The sequence below is a fragment of the Dipodomys merriami genome, unplaced genomic scaffold, assembly GCF_024711535.1.
Source record: "Dipodomys merriami isolate MVZ:Mamm:240054 unplaced genomic scaffold, mDipMer1.0.p SCAF_19, whole genome shotgun sequence".
NCBI lineage: Eukaryota > Metazoa > Chordata > Mammalia > Rodentia > Heteromyidae > Dipodomys > Dipodomys merriami.
In genome coordinates, this window is record NW_027203270.1 from 5,632,204 (window position 1) to 5,649,716 (window position 17,513).

The following is a 17,513-nucleotide window of genomic DNA, read 5'->3' on the forward strand; positions in this document are numbered from 1 at the left end:
CAGCCCAGGCAGGAAAGTCTGTGAGACTTATTAGAATAATAAGAGACTATTAGAATAAACCATTAAGAAAACCAGAAGTGGTGCTGAGGCTCAAGTGGTAGAGCGCTCGCCTTGAGCTGAAGAGCTGAGGGATAGGGCCCAGGCCCAGAGTTCAAGCCCCAGGACTGACCAAAAAAAAAAAAAGGAAATAAGATAATTCATAGTAAGACCTAGAACAAATTTGGGGGGCAGGAGGGAAGTTTGTGATAGTAGCAGAAGTCAAACAGCTGAGAGAAGAAAAATGAGAAAGTGTAAATGGTAGATTTGATTTTTATTTCTGTAAAATTAGTTGGTTTGTTTTTAAAATACTCTGATAATGTGATTAAAAAAAAAAAATTGTGCCAGTACTGGGGCTTGAGCGCAGGGTCTAGACTCTGTCCCTGAACTTTTTTGCTCAAGACTAACACTCTACTACTTGAGCCACATCTGGTTTTGTGTTTGTTTGTTTATTTGTTTTGTGGATAGCGATAACAGACTTATAGACTTTCCTGCCTGGGCTGGCTTCGATCCTCAGGTTTCAGCCTTCTGAGGAGCTAGAATTACCAGGGGGAGCCATCAGCACCTAGTTTATAATGTGATTTACATATTAATCTGTAAGTTCCCCATTATCATGGTTGGCCCTCTGGACTCTGATTTATATGTAAGTTGAAAACTTATTGAGTTGAAAAGTAAGTTGAAAAGTTACTGAGGTAACATTGTCTTCTAGAAACATGACAGGCTTCCTGTTGTCCTCTATTTTCTCTGGCTTCTGTCAAGGTGGAGGGAAGAGCCAAACCTAAGGTAGAATAGTCAGGATAGCATGGCCTTGAGGGTCTACATCCCATGGGCTGAAATGAGCTGCCCATGGATGACTCTGACAACTTCTTTCGGCATTCAATGCATAAACATCAAAGTGGTATTTACAGTAACACCACTGTGTTGTGGAAATTCAGGAAAACATAGCCCAACTAGAAGATTCTTCTGTAAGTAATTTCCCTTAAAATGAAACTGCAATGGGTTCCATTGAGAGTCACAAGAAATCTCAGCCAAGAAGCCTTTTGGAACTAATGATAACCTCCTTTGCTCAGTGAAGCAATTTGAAAAATTAAACTGTGTCCATGGATGAGACTGAACTTTTCATTATTAATATGTCATTATTTTATCAAGGCTGTAGATGGCAGTATCATACCTAGGCATCCTTTGTAAACCTCCCATGGCCAACTGGTGAGAAAGATATTAAAGGCTTCTTTGGGGCCTGGCATATTCTGTCCATTGCTAGAAAAACAATCATACCTTTTTTTCTCCTCCTCCTCCTCCTCTTCTTTTTCCTCCTCTTTCTCCTCTTCCTCCCTCTTCCCTCCTCCCTCCTCCACCTCCTGCTTATATTGGAGCTTGAACTCAGGGCTTTGTGTTCTTTGCTTAGCATTTTCTGTTCAGGAAATGGCACTCTACCACTTTAGCTATGCTCCATGTCTGGCTTTTTGCTGGCTAATTAGAGATGTGAGTCTCTCAGATTTGTCTGCTTGGACTGGCTTCAAACTGTGAACCTCAGATCTCAGCCTCCTGAGTAGCTAGGGTTACAAGTGTGAGCTCCCAGCTGCCCCACCACCATGCTCTTGTTTGCTGAGTGAAAGATTCAGCTGACTCCATCTTTAGAGTCATGGTGACAGCTTGCCGTGGTCCCCCAGCTGAGGTTTGGGGGACACCAGGAATGTGTGCTGACTGAGGGCTTTGGAAAATACCAACAGCAGGCCTGGAGAACGGATTTGTCAGCATTTCACATTAATGGGTCTTTTATTTGTTTGTTTTTCTTCCTGATTTATAGACAGTGCCCCATTATAGAGGTAATATATTTTCATTTAAATAACTCTCAGGTTATTTATGACTGGTAGTGACTTTGAGGCTGGAGTGTTTTACTTTGTTTTATTTTGGTTAACAGGTTCATTCTGGTGCTAGCGATAGCAGTGTAGCCTAAAATAAAAGGCAGTTTAACCAAGTTCTCTGGATGAATGAAAGCATCTGAGTTAATTGCATGACAGATCTAAGGTTTTCGTGAACAGTCCTCTTTCATTTCCAGCTAATTTTGAGCTTAAATTTATAACAAAAAGAAATAATGACCAACACATGAGGAAAACTCACGACAGAGAACATATAAGGCGCTTTTATGACTGTCTTCATTTTCCCCATGCTAAGGGCTCGTTATTCTTAGTTTGCCTATGAAGAAGCCAAGGCCAAGGGATTCACTGACTTGCCAGAATATCAAAGTTTACTGTGGTAGATTCAGGCTGAAATGCAGTCTTCCCGCCTACCCAGTAAAGTACCGGGACTTGAACTTGAGCCTCTTGCTCTTGCTTGCCTTTTTTGCTCAAGATTGGTGCTCTACTGTTTTCACCTTTGTGCTGATTAATTAGAGATAAGAGTCTCACAGGCATTCCTGCCTAGGCTAGCTTCCAGCCTCAATCCCAAAACAGATCGCTGCCTCCTGAGTAGCTAGGATTATAGGCATGAGCCACCCGCCCCTGGCTGAAATGAAGGTTTTCAAATTGTAAGATGAATTCCCTCATGGCCACTTTATTACAGCTGCTTCTGTGAGGAAAACGGCAGCTCGTAAGTGAAACATGGGAAACATGAAAGACCAGAATATCTATCTGCAAACACTTGGGATGTGTGTGGTTACTTTAAAAAAAAAAAAAAAAAAAAAAAAAAAGCAGACACCGGTGGCTCACACCTGTAATCCTAGCAACTCAGGAAGCTGAGATCTGAGGATCATGGTTCAAAGCCAGCCAGGGCAAGAAAGTTTGTGAGACTGTGATCTCCAGTTAATCATAGAAAACCCCAGAAGTGGCTCTGTGGCTCAAGTGGTAGAGCACTAGCCTTGAGCAAAAAGGAGCTCAGGGATAGTGCTCAGGCCCAGAGCTCAATCCTTGGGACTGGGAAGAAAAAGAAAAGAAAAAAAGAAAAGTATTTCTTCATTTATTCAGCAACTAAAGTGTTTCTTAAATACACTATGTTCTTTTCCCCCAAACTCTACTTTCCAGCCTACTCTATCTGACCAAACCCAATTTATCATTTTCTTTTTCTTTTCTTCTTTCTTTCCTTTTTTTTTTCTTTGTACTAGGCCTGAGCACTGTCCCTGAATTGTTGGGTTTTTTTTCCTCTCAAGACTGATCCTTTATTACTTGACCCACAGCTCCATTTCCAGCTTTTTTGATAGTTAATTGGAGATTGGAGTTTCTCTCAGATTTTCCTACCCAGGCTGACTTCAAACTGTGATCCTCAGATCTCAGCCTCCTGAACAGCTAGGATTACAAGCATGAGCCACTGGCATTCAGCTTCATCTTTTTCTTCTTCATGAGTGAACGCAAACTCTCCAACAATGGGTTTCTCGAGGCCTAGTTTAAGTATCTTCCACCTCAGTGAGATCTTCTCCTATCTCTTTGGATTAGATCCATACACCCTTCTTTATGCACCTACAAAATTATTTTTACCTTTATTCATGCACTTGTCATACAAACTTCCTTTAACAAAATAGCACAAAAATAGTGGAGTCAGAGAGGCATTTCCTATTAAGAGGTACACCGTGAGAAGTACTTTTATGTTGTACCTTGTCATAAGCACACACAGGTGTGCTGAACAGAGTTCCAGCTCTGAAGAATGCAGTTCTTGCATGGTGAAGATGTGAACGCTCCCCACGCATTCACTGAACACTTCTACATACATACATGAAGTTCAGAGATGATTTCATCAGTTCCCAGATACATTCCTTATTGCTGATGTTTTGAACATGGTTGTCTAAGTAGAAGGAAGTACACATCTCACTCCTGTGTCAACAACCTACACTGTTGGATACCAATGACCTCCACAGCTCTGCAGATGTTAGATGAGTTTGCAGTTAGATGAGTCTGGAAGTTTCTCTGGGCATCATGACATTGTGGATATGACTACTACTTAGAAAAGTATTTGTCCAAGTAGTGGATTCGTTTGTGGCTGTCCTGCCACAAGCAGCATGGCTTAAATGACAAGAGCACAGAGAACAGGGAGAGCAGTCAGCACGCGGGCTTCCAAACAGGGCACTGACGCCACAGAGACCATCATCTAGTTTTATACATAGATAGCTGTCTGGAAGTTGTGACTGCTTGAGAGTGGGGCACACCTCTAACCCTAGCTACTTGGGAGGCTGAGAATGGGAGGTTCCTGGTTGGAGGCCAGCCTGGGTGGAAAAGTTGATGAGCTACCTTGTACATTCATAGCTGGGGACAGTGCTTATGTGACTGCCATGCTGGAGAGAACTGTGGTTCCAGGTTGGCATGGGCAGGAAAGACTGTGAGACTCCATGTCAATGGAAGGAAGTTGGACATGATGGCATGTGCCTGTGATCCCAGCAATATTGAGGAAGACCAAAATAGGCAGAATGTGGACCAGGCACATGTCCGGGCAGGAAGTGGGACCTATCTCAAAAATAGCCATTGCAAAATGGGGTGGGGGTTGGGAGAGTGCCTGCCTAGCAATCACAAGGCGGTGAGTTTAAACCCCAGTAATACACATGCACACACATGCGCACACACACACGTACGCACACATACACATACATACACACACACACACACAGATCTCACAAATGTCTTCTAACTTTCTCTCTCTTTAGTGCCCTCTGCTTTACAAGCAGCCTCATTTAACAATGTCAGCACTCAATTATAATAATACCACATTGATTATTATAATGACACAAAAGGTATATGACATAAAAGGTAATTCAAGCTGGGCATCAGTGGCTCACACCTAGCTACTCAGCAGGCTGAGATCTGAGCATTGCAGTTCAAAGCCAGACCGGGCAGGAGACTTAGCTCCAATTAACCACCAGAAAGCTGGAAATACAGATATGGCTCAAGTGGTAGAGCACTAGCCTTGAGCAATAAGGCTCAGGGATGGTGCTCAGGCCCTGAGTTTAAGTCCCAGGACTGGCACAAAATAAAAAGTCATCAATAGTACAAAAACATAGTCTCACTGTCTTCTAGGTATTTCCTGTTAAAACTAGAATTGCAGAGTTTAAGCTGTATCATGTAACAAGTTTACATGTTAATGTGCAAAACACTTAGAGGAAATCAAATCATGATTACAAGATAACAGTCAGTACTGAGGAATCTTTGTTTAATTATATGCAAAATCCTGGCAAATAGTTAGCAAAATACACACATAATATATACATAATATATTAATATTTCATTGATTTATTAATATTGTGTTAACATTAATATGCTGATATTAATGTTAACACAATATTAATAATATATTGTTGTATAATAATATTTTGTTTTACATATTGTATATTATATATTTTTATATATTATACATAATCCAACTATATATAATACAAGTACATTCCAGCTATTTAAATAGGGGAATAAAACTGTATAGATAACCAATAAAGTTAAAAGTATAGGCTGCATCATGGTCATATTTAGTATCTACACATAGCTTTCAGAACTGGCAATGTTTGTATTCTCAGACCAATTCTTACCCTTCAACTCTATTTGAAATGTTCATTTTATCAGCTTCCATGTTCCATGGCTTTGTACATTCTTTAGGTCCTCGGGACCCTAACCTGCCCCACCAGTGTCTTTCCTTTTCATAACCTATATACATAACAAAAGCAACCTCTCCTATGACTCAAGCTAAGTATATGCTCTGACCTGGCATGTGATACTTATCCCTGATCCTCTCCTGCCCTCTGCTAACTCTCCCTCTGGCTCCAATTGTCAGCCATCAGTGCTCAGAGGTAACGAGTGGTTTGGCAGGAATTAATTAATATCCCCTGGCACATCCTACCAATAGGTTGGCGATTCATGTATAACTCTTTCTGGCCCAGTGCTCCTCCTGAGCTCACTCAGGAACAGTATCTTCCTGGGTGGTACAGTATTTTTGGTTGTTGATCTCCACGCTTAAAATGTGGCTTCTTCTTTCTCTCTCTGAATCATTACTTCAACATAGGTGTGGTTGAGTAGGTAAACACAGGGGTGAATGAGCTGAATCTGAACCTGTAGAAACATTCTATCTCCAGTGTTTACAGTAAATGACTTGCATGTTTCTAGTATTTCTTTCTAGCTTCTTTCCATAGTGGGTATTGAGTCTAAAGAGACGTATTTACATATATATGAATATATAGGGAGGGAGGAGCATGAATGTATATTCACATATATGTTTATGTAAATATGTAAATATGTATATATGTTTATGTTTATGTGAATATATGTGTGTGCCTATCTATACATAACCTCAGAGTTACGTGGAGAGTGCTTCCTACAAAATCTCAAGACCTCTAAAACAAAGATTGGCTTTTGAGTAACTAAAAAACACCTAAAAGAAAGTTAATGCCTATTACCTATATTTCTAGCTACTTGGGAGGCTGCGATCTGAGGATTGATGTTCAAAGACAGCCCTCGTAGGCATATTGTAGAGACTCATCTCCAACTAACAAGCAAAATCAGAAGTGGAGGCATGGCTCAAGTGGTAAAGTGCTATCTTTGAGAGGAAAAAAAAGCTAAGAGCACAAGGTCCTGAGTTCAGGCCCTATTACCAGCACAATTTAAAAAAGAAGAAAAAGAAAAGGAAGGAAGCTACCTAATAGATCTCAGGTATAATTAACCACCAAAAAAGAGCTTTGTTTGTAGTACTTTGCAAAGTGGTTCTCCTCTTTGAACCTTTCTCTGAAATCTAATCTAATTCACAGGTAGATCTAATTCACACTAGATCCATCCACACAAAGGGGTGGAGAAGTCAATTTCAATGTTAATTGTCTGAAAACAGCTTTTACTTTACAAAATATTTTTTATTATATAAGTGATGTACAGAAGGGTTACAGCTACTTAAGTCAGGTAATGAATACATGTCTCTTTGGACAATGTCACCCCTTCCCTTGCTCCTTCTCAGTTTTTCCCTCCCATCCTCACACACAGTAGTATAGTTCATTTTCAACATAGTGTCTAGTGAGTCCCACAGCTGCCAGTATTCACCCTTTGTCCCGTTTAGCATTTACCTTTAAAGTTCTTTTAAGTACCCAACCTCCTCAGCTCTGTAGAAAAAAAGGTGTTTGTTAAGGAACTTCTGGGCCTGTTTCTTTTCTTTTCAGTGTGTGTTTACAGAAACAATAGTTTCTAGCCAGAATTGTTGTTTCCAGAGAGCAGAAGCTTAAGGCGTTTGAAATTTGGGGTTTTTTTTGTTTGTTTTTGAATGAGCTCAAACAATGCCTGCATGTGTAGGATGTGGTCCATTCATTCTGTGCTGTCTGTAATCCAGGCCAGGAGCACTATGACTGGATCATTGTTCCCACGTCAGGTACAGGATTAATGCTGCTGCTAGATAATACCTTGCACTTTAAAGTGTCTTCAGTGTTTACTTATCATCTGCTTTTCATGCAGTAGAAACATAAAAGAATGTTCACCAGGCCCATCTTTTGAGTTACACCCATTAACACAAAAGTTGTAATGTTTTCTCAGATGCCTGCCTTTAATTACCAGTTACTCTGAACTTTTCACAAGTTACATCAGGAGTGAGTCATTTACTTACCCAACCGTGTGTTCCATAGAACAAAGGAATGCGGAGAAAGAGGTTTCAGCCTCTAGGACAAATGTAAGAATTTTCAAAAGGTACAAAGAAATCACTTTTAATCAACTTCCCACCCAATGGAAGAACTGCAAATAAAAATAATGAAGACAGAAGTCAGCGCCATGTAAGCATCAATAGAAAACAAATAATTCAGCAGGTGTGTATATGGCTTTGTACATTGAACACAGGAATCCTTTGATCATGTCTCCAAAAGGTTTTCTTTTTCAGATGTGTGTCAGTAACATTTCTTAAAGGTGTATCTCCTTCTCTGGAAATTGCATTTTCTGGGTTTTTATTTATTATTGGTGCCAGTACTATGGCTTGAACTCAGGGTGCTGTCCCTTTGCTTTTTCTACTACCACTTGAGCCACACCTCCACTCTTGGCTTTTTTGCGGTTAATTGGAGATGAGTCTCTCAGACTTTCCTGCTGAGGCTGGCTATGAACTGAGATCCTATGATCTCAGCCTCCACAGTAGCTAGGATTATGGATATGAACCATCAGCTACTGACTTGGGAATTGCTTTATGTACTTATTAGGTTGTTGATGATGATGATTTTGGTGCTGGTTCTGGGGCTTGAACTTAGAGCCTGCCTGCTCTCTCTGGGATTCTTTTTCTCAAGGCTAGCGCTCTACCACTTGAGCCACAATGCCACTTGCAGCCTTTTCTGCTTATGTGGTGCTGAGGAATCGAACCTAGGGCCTCATGCATGCAAGGCAAACACTCTACCACTGAACCACCTTCCCAACTCAGAATATTTCTTTCACCTATAGAAGTTCTCCAGTCTAAGGGACAAAGGGTGAACAAAAGCAGCAGTGGTACTCATTGGACACTATGATGAAAATGAACTGTACAACTAATGGGGACAGGAGGGAGCAAGGGAAGGGATGACATTATGCAAAAAGAAATGTATTTTTGTCAGGCGGTGGCTCACGCCTGTAATCTAGCTATTCAGGAGACTGAGATCTGAGGATCATGGTTCAAAGCCAGCCCGGGCAGAAAAGTCTGTGAGACTTTTATCTCTAATTAACCACCAGAAAACCGGAAGTGGGGCTGTGGCTCAAGCGGTAGTGTTCACCTTGAGCTGAAGAGCGCAGGGATAGCACTCAAGCCCAGAGTTCAAGCCCCACGACCGACAAAAAAAAAGAAAAAGAAAAAGAAATGTATTCTTTACCTGAATTATGTAATTGTAATCCCTTAGTACCTCATTTTTATAATAACCATAACAAATTCTCCAGTTTAGATTTTAAAATTTTGTGCCAATATTGGGGCTTGAACATGGGGCCTCATGTTCTCACTTGACTTTTTTGCTCAAGGCTGACACTCTACTATTTGAGCCACTCCTCCATTTTTCTAGATAAATTTAGTAATCACTTCTTATCATGTCATAAACTTACATTAAGATTCATTATAATGAGAATTATACTTTTGCTGGAGAGATTATATTGTATTAGGTATAAAAATTAAAAATCGATCATTAACAAGTATTTATTATAGACCTATTCCACATCCAAGTTGGGGTTATACACTGTGTTACCTAAACAGACGAAAGGTACGGCCAACAAGGAGCTTATAGTCTAGCTTACTGAATGATACTGAAATGTGTTGATAGAAGTTTATAAGATTAAAGATCTACATGATGCCAAGCGCTGTGGCACATGCCTGTAATCCTAGTTACTGAGGAGGCTGAGATCTAAAAACCAGTGGCTCATACCTATAATCTGAGCTCAGCCAGAGGCTGAGATCTGAGGATTGAGATTTGAGGTTTGGTGCCAGCCTGGGCAGACAAATCCTTGAGACTCTTATCTCCAATTAACTAGCAAAAAGCTGGAAGTAGAGGCATGACTCCGTGATGGAGTGCCAGCTGATGGTGTGCCTGCATGCACACACATGCGTACACACACACACACACACACACACACTCAACTCACTCACACTGGGTAACTTGCAATAAAACATGAGGAAGTCTTCCATAGGCCCTGATAAAATTGTTCTCCCATTTCCAACTTACCAATTAGAAACATAATTTTTTTCTCTTAAAGAAACTGATTCTCACACCACGATTCTCGAGCACTTTGTGCGATTTGATGTTGAATTGTAAGTGCTTTCATTCCTGTTCTTGTACATTACAGGGAAATAATGGATAAAGCCTCTGCTGAGACCAGCTGGGCTTAAACAGCCCATGTGACTCCTTTGTAATTTATTAACAAGATCCCAGCCTATAGCTTGGAGTTGTGTAGAATTTGGTTCTGTGGGGTGGAGAGTCCTTTGCATTGATTTAGGATACTTAGATTCAGACTGAAACTTTCCAGACTCTAGGGTGTTCACATTTTCATAGCTTAATTGTAAATCAGTTTTCATTTAGAAGATTTAAAGACAGCCTTAAAAGCTAAATCTTTTCAGGGGCCTTCCTCACGGGAAAAGGGCTTTTGATGACTTTGGGCATGTTTTGTTGTTGTTGTTGTTGTTTTCCTAATGGATGAGACCAGTTTGACAACATTCAGGGAGAGCAAATCTTTGCACAAAGGAAACACCATTTTCCTGCAAGAGTTAAATGTAAAATGAGACGTCATTACTGGACACTTGAAAGGTTTGGGAGCATGTAGCCCTGGCAGGCCAAAACCGCCGGGCTGTAATGGGCAGTAAATGAAAACCAGAGTGGCCCGCTTGTTGTGTCCATGTTTGTTTTGCTTCGTTCCGCTCGATGATTTTGGCAAAGCCGAGCTGCAATGGCAGTGCTCTCTAAAGTTCTATAAATTTAAGCTTTTAATTGAGTCAAAGGCTCTTGCAGCTCTTGTGACGGGCTCAGTTTGTGCATGGAATGCTTTCTTCCTTCCCGTGGAATGTGTGGCAGAGAGTGGTGGTCCTCTCAGCTGAGCACTCCTGCAGTCACATACAGCCCCGGTGGGACTGCGGTCTGTCCACGCCCATGCTTCTGGAGGTGCCAGGACGCATGCTCCAGCATCTCTGGGCTTTGCTGTTTGTCCTCGGCCATTGTGACGGATGAAAATGGCTTATAAAGGTTTTAAAGTTGTTTAGTTTAGTACTACCTATAAATGGTAAGTTGTCCTCAGAAGCTAGTGTTTGCTACTTTTTCACTCATATTTTCTCAAACATCTAACTGATTTGCCCATGATTTTTTTATCTGTGGGATTTTGGTGGTGGTGGTGACTGTGGGGGGGGGGGGGGCGCATGCGCACGCAAATGCGCACATGAGAGCATGCCCATACTGGGGCTTGAACTCAGGGAGATTTTTTTCAAAAGGTTTTCTCCACCAGGCACTGGTGGCTAATGGAACTTGAGGTTGAGATCTGAGGGCTGCAGTTCAAAGTCAGCCTGGGAAGGAAAGTCTGTGAGACTGTTATTTCTAATTAACCACCAAAGAAGTTGGAAGTAGAGCAATACCAGCCTTGAGCAGAAAAGTTAAGGGACAGCATCCAAGCCCAGTACCCTCCCCTTCTCCTCAAAAAAAGACTTGTCTTGGGCTGGGGATGTGGCATAGTGGTAGAGTACTTGCCTACCATGCATAAGGCCCTGGGATCAATTCCTCAGTACCACAAAAAAATTATAATAAAATTATTTTAAAAATATTTTTCTCAAATAACCACTCATTTGAGATTGTGTGTGTGCACGTGCATGTGCACGTGGGTGTGTGCATTGGTCCTAGGACTTGAATTCAGGACCTACATGCCATCCCTTAGCTTTATCACTCAAGGCTGGCAGTCTAACACTGGTGCAACGTCTCCACTTCTTATTGCTCTGGTTTTAACTAAAAAAGAAACAAGAGGGGCTGGGAAGGTGGCTCAGTGGTAGAGCGCTTGCCTTGCATGCCTGAGGCCCTGGGTTCGATTCCTCAGCACCACATAAGCAAAAAGAAAAAAGCCGGCAGTGGCACTGTGGCTCAAGTGGTAGAGTGCTAGCCTTGAGCTGAAGAGCTGAGGGACAGCACCCAGGCCCAGAGTTCAGGCCCCACGACCGGACCCAAAAAAAAAAAAAAAAAAAAAAAAAAGAAACAAGACCAAAAACAGTTATCAAAGATGCTACAAAGTCTTGAGCAGTGTATGTGTGTTTAAGAAAAAGTTTTATAGTCCTGAATTGATTCTTTTATTTGGGTAAAATTATTTCTTTTTTTAAATTTATTTTTCTGTATGTATCCCTACTAGGGCTTGAACTCAGGGCTTGGTCCTTTGTTTTAGCTTTTTCTTTCAAAGCTGGTATTGTACCACTTGAGACATAGCTCCACTTTCCTGCCCAGGCTGACTTCAAGCCATGATCCTCAGATCTCAGTAGTTAGGACTAGTTAGGTGTGAGCCACAGAACCTGGTAGATAAAACAATGTTGAAATAATATCCTCACATGCTAGCGCTTTCAGAGGTTAGAGGTTCCTTATAAGAAATGTGTCTGAAGAATGTAAGATTGAAGAAGGAAACCTGGTTTAGAATCAAATATGCTGTCTTATGTGTAAAAAAGTCAGTCACTCAGGACCTGGGCACTGTCCCTGAGCTCTTTTTTTTGCTCAAATCTAATACTCTGCCACTGTGAGCCACAATTCCACTTCTGGTTTTCTGGTGGTTAATTGGAGACAAAGTCTTACAGACTTTCTTATCCAGGTTGGCTTTCAACCTGTGGTCCTCAGATCTCAACCTCCTGAGTAGCTAGGATTACAGGTGTGAGCCACCAGTGCCCAGCCACTCATAAGTTTTTATTTTAGTTAGGGGAAGTCTCTGAATTAGTTTCCTTTAGAAATGTATTGTTTATTAATTACTATCCAGAGTTAGAGGCTATTTGTTTTCAGTTAGGCGCTGATCTACTTTTTACCTGGAATGTAATATTTATGGACATTACATTTTTTTAAAGCTACTCTTATAGAAAGGAACCATTAAGAATGTCTCTAGAAATGACTTGCCACCCACTTTTTCTTGTGCAGCTGGTGTATGAGTAGGTTTGTGATCTCTGGTGTTATTTTTGTCAATGTTTAGTTTCCTGCCATGAAGTGACACTTCATGTTTTGACATCTCTATCATTGAACCCGCGGATGACAATCACGGTTGTCTGTTCTTTCCTCCTTACACAGGCTGGATTTGGGATGGTATTTGTCAGGAAGGGGAGGACTTGAACTCAGGGCCTGGGTGCTGTCCCTGAGCTGTTTTATTCATGGCTAGCACGCCACCACTTGAGCCATAGCTGCACTTCCCACTTTTTGCTGATTAATTGGACATAACGGTATCATGGATTTTTCCTGCCCAGCCTGGCTTTGATCCAAGATCCTCAGATCTCAGCCTCCTGAGTAGCTAAGATTACAGGCATGAGCCACAGGTTTAAGATGGGTTTTTACAGCCCAAGTTTGCAAGTCGGTTCTTTAGTCAGGTAAGCATCTTTCCTTGCAAACATGTTGGCTGCCCCTAATCAGCAGTGTTGCCAGGACTGTAGCTGATGCATCTCTTCCTTATCTGACAAGCTGGAGGGGTTTGAGATGATGAATAGCTGGCTGTCTTAAAGGGGCTGCCTCCCACCTTCCCGCCTCCCTGCTGCCTGCAGTACTGCCCTGCCCGTGTGCTCATGGCCGTACGACTTGGTTTAGGTGACACTGATTTAAGGAAGAGTGTAAACTTTTTGTTGTTGTCATCATTTTTTTGCCTGTCCTGGGACTTGAATTCAGGGCCTATGCCACTGTCCCTGAGCCTCTTTGTGCTCAAGGCTAGGGGGCTCTACCACTTGAACAACAGCATCACTTTGATTTTTTTCTGAGTGGTTTATTGACCATAAGTCTCACTGCTTTCCTGCCCAGACAGGTTTCCAACTACGATCCTCAGATCTCAGCCTCCTGAGTAGCTAGGATTGCAAGCATATGCCAATGGTTCCCAGTGAATAGAAAGTTTTATGTGTGTTTTTTCCTCCCTTTGGAGAACAAGGCATATTTGTTAAGAGCATCATATGCAGAACTAGCAGCACTGTGTTTAGAGAACTTGTCCTAGGCACCACAATAGCCACTGGCATAATATAAGCAAATGATGGTCCCTGAGCTATCCTTCTTCCCTTCCCCCTTCTCTTCCTCTCACTTTCTCTCCTCTTCCTTCCTCCCTTCACTCCCCTTCCCCCTCCCCCCCTCCCTCCCTCTTTCTTTCACATTTCTTTTCTTTCATCTTTTGTGTCAGTATTAAGGCTTGAACTCTGGCTTTGGCTGATGTTCTACCACTTAAGACAGACCTCCAGTTACAGCTTTTTGTTAATTGGAGATTAAAGTCTCAAAAACTTTCCCGCCCAGGTTGGCTTTGAACCAGGATCCTCAGATCTCAGCCTCCTAAGTAGCTGGGATTACAGATGTGAGCCACCAGCACACCCAGCTCCTGATCTGATTTCTGTTCCTTCGCCCACTATTCCATCCATCAGACGCAGCTCTGTCTTCATTGTTCAAAGGGAATAAGAACTCTCACTTCTTTTTTCTTGGAAAGTACTCAGTACATGTGCCAGGGAGGTGCTCTACCATCTGAGCTACGCCCTAGCCATCTTTTGCTGTGGTTGTTTTTCAGATAGCGCCTTCCATGATCCTTCTATCTTTGTCTCCCGTTTAACTGGGATTACCAGAGCACTCCATTTTTATATTTTACCCCAAGTATTATAATAACACAATCTCCTGGCAATGAGAAAATATATCTATATATTTAACAATATAGCACAATAACAAAAGTATAATAGGAAGACCTCTCCTTTATTTTTTATTATACTTTTATTATTTTTAAGTAGTTGTACAAAGGAGTTGCTGATTAACAAGCCTGTTTAAGAGTACCATGCATCTTGATTGATGTCACCCCTTTTTATCATCCTGTGACCTAATTTTTGAGTCCTCAAAGATAAGGCATGAGAGCTGTTTGACTTTGTCCAAATGTGCATTGTTTGCTGCGACTGGCTGAGAGGTTGGGGCCTTCTTCATACACTAGCATCAGTTTCTCTTTCTTTACAACTTCCATAGGATCTTTTTATCAGCCCTCTGTAGCAAATCTCACAGTTCACATAAGTATGATCATGGAGTTGACTTAACTCATTTGTTATTCTATAAAATTCTTTATACAAAACAGGTTATGTCGTTGATATTTGGTACCCAGCCAAGCCCTTAACACCTCTGGTCAGCATCTACCTTAAGATCAGTATCTTTTCTTTGTTAAAAACGCAGTCTAATAAAGACAAGCATTTAGTTTGACTCACATTTGGCTTGAACATATATTCTTATTACTATATTTTTTTGTCGGTTGTGGGGCTTGAACTCTGGGCCTAAGTGCTGTCCCTAAGCTCTTCAGCTCAAGGCGAGCACTCTACCACTTGAGCCACAGCGCCACTTCTGGTTTTCTGGTAGTTAATTGGAGATAAAGATCTCATGGACTTTCTTGCCCGGTCTGGCTTGGAACCGAGATTCCCCAGATCTCAGCCTCTTGTGTAGCTAGGATTACAGGTGGGAGCTGGCTTGAACATATATGATTGACAAAGGACCCCATACAAACCTATATTTTAAGCAAGATATTTCTCATTTTGATAATTTAATGCATTCTTTGTAAAGGGAAGGGAAAGTGAAGAAAGAGAACCTAGCTGCTTTGAGCATTTGTGTTGTGCTGTCTCGATACTATATGCTTTCACAGATCTTAGTTAAACCTCAAAACCATGAAAAGAGACATTATTTCCTCTATGCGAAAAGAAGCAAACAGAGCTGAAGTAACAAACTAATAAAGAGCAGGGTCCAAATTCAAGCCCTAGAGTGTCTGACAGTTATTGGCCAAGCTACACTTGGAGAGACCCTGGATCAATGTAACTGCTATTAATGAGGGTCATGGAAACTAGCCTTTAGTCTCCCTTATGAGGCATTACTTACTATTAAATAAAAGCACAAAGTAAGATTTCCCCAGCCCTAGATCTCATGGCATTTAAGAAATTTCTCCCAAAGACCTCACTGTAAGGGTATCTGTAAGCTGGTGCTAGTGGTTCACATCAATCCTAGCTACTCAGGAATCTTAAATCTGAGGATCATGGTTTCAAGCCAGTCTAGGGAATGAAAGTCCATGAGACTCTTATCTCCAATTGACCACCAAAAAACTGGAGTGGAGGGGCTGGGAAGGTGGCTCAGTGGTAGAACGTCTTGCCTTGCATGCCTGAGGCCCTGGGTTCGATTCCTCAGCACCACATAAGCAAAAAGAAAAAAAGCCAGAAGTGGCGCTGTGGCTCAAGTGGTAGAGCGCTAGCCTTGAGCTGAAGAGCTGAGGGACAGTGCCCAGGCCCAGAGTTCAGGCTCCACGACCGGACCAAAAAAAACAAAAACAAAAAACAAAAAACTGGAGTGGAGTTATGGCTTAAGTGGTGAGCACCAGCCTATAGTGAAAAAGCTAAGGGAGGACAGTTCCTAGTCCCTGAGTTTAAGCCCTAGTACTGGCAAGCACATGCATGCACACGCGCACATGCACACACACACACAATAACTACTGCTTAAACATCTTCTGAGATAACTGTAAAACTCAAGGAGAACTTGTATCCTTCCCCTAAAGATGTGACCGATCAAACCTCCTTTGCATACAGATTTTATAAGAGAGTAAAGTATAAGAAAAGGCGCTGGTGGCTCATGCCTATAATTCTAGCTACTCAGGAGGCTGAAAATCTGAAGATCACAGTTCAAAGCCAGCCCAGGCAGGAAGTCCATGAGACTCTGATCTCCAATTAACCAATAGAAAAATGGAAGTGGCGCTGTGGCTCAAGTGAAGGACTCAGGGACAGTTCAAGCCCCATGACAGACAGACAGACAGACAGACAGAAAGAAAGAAAGAAAGAAGAAAGAAAGAAGCTGAGTAGACTAGAAAACCAAAGTAAGCCCAGTTCAAACTTAAGCAAGGAGACAGCCATACTGAACATCTGTTGTAAGCATAGACCAGAGGCATAAGGGGTCCAAGGCCTACCTTATAAGCCCTTCTGCCTAGAATCCAGCGACTCAGCCATTTGTGCCCCTGAAAATCACTTCCCAACTTTGGGCAGGTCAAGATTGCTATGACTGCTTCACGTTGGTCAGAATATTTAATCTTCACAGTGAAGCTATTCATATTCTCACCACTAGGCGTCCTCAGTACCACAGTACTTAGGATGCTGACCAATTCTCCCAGGCCAATTATTAGCATTTATAGCTAGATCTTGTCATTTATGGGTATAAATTGTCTATTTTATACCATTAGTAAGTGAAAAATTAGTTCTCATTGTCTGAACTTGGCTGAAAATCTCACAATCTCTTATAACAGCTGAAATAATGTGTCAAAAATGAGTTGATTTGACAGTGAAGTATTTGGGGAGGAAAGAAACAACAGCATATTCTCTTAAAGTTTTTGAATAAAGCCGGGTGCCAGTGGCTCACACTTGTAATCCTAGCTACTCAGGAGGCTGAGATCTGAGGATCGCAGTTCAAAGCCAGCCCAGGCAGGAAAGTCCGTGAGACTCTTATCTCCAATAAACATCTCAGAAAACCGAAAATGGAACTGTGGTTCAAGTGGTAGAGTGTTAACTTTGAGCTGAAGAGCTGAGGGACAGCTCCCAGGCCCAGAGTTCAAACCTCATGACTGACCAAAAAAAAAAAAGTTTTTGAATAAAAAGACCATGAGAAAATGTTTAGAGAAGATTTCAAAGTTTTTCATAATGGAGAAAAACAATGATTCTTGGTAGGGAGAATAGACATTCTGGTTTTCTGAAAACTTGTCAATTTACTCATTGTTTATTGTGTTTACAACTATGATGCTACAAGATACTTGTGGTTTTTGTTTTGTTTTGATTTTTTTGTCCCAAGAATTTGTATTTGAATTCCTGCCTGAAAGTACTAAGAAAACTCCTCTCTCTCTCTCTCTCTCTCTCTCTCTCTCTTTCTCTCTCCCCCC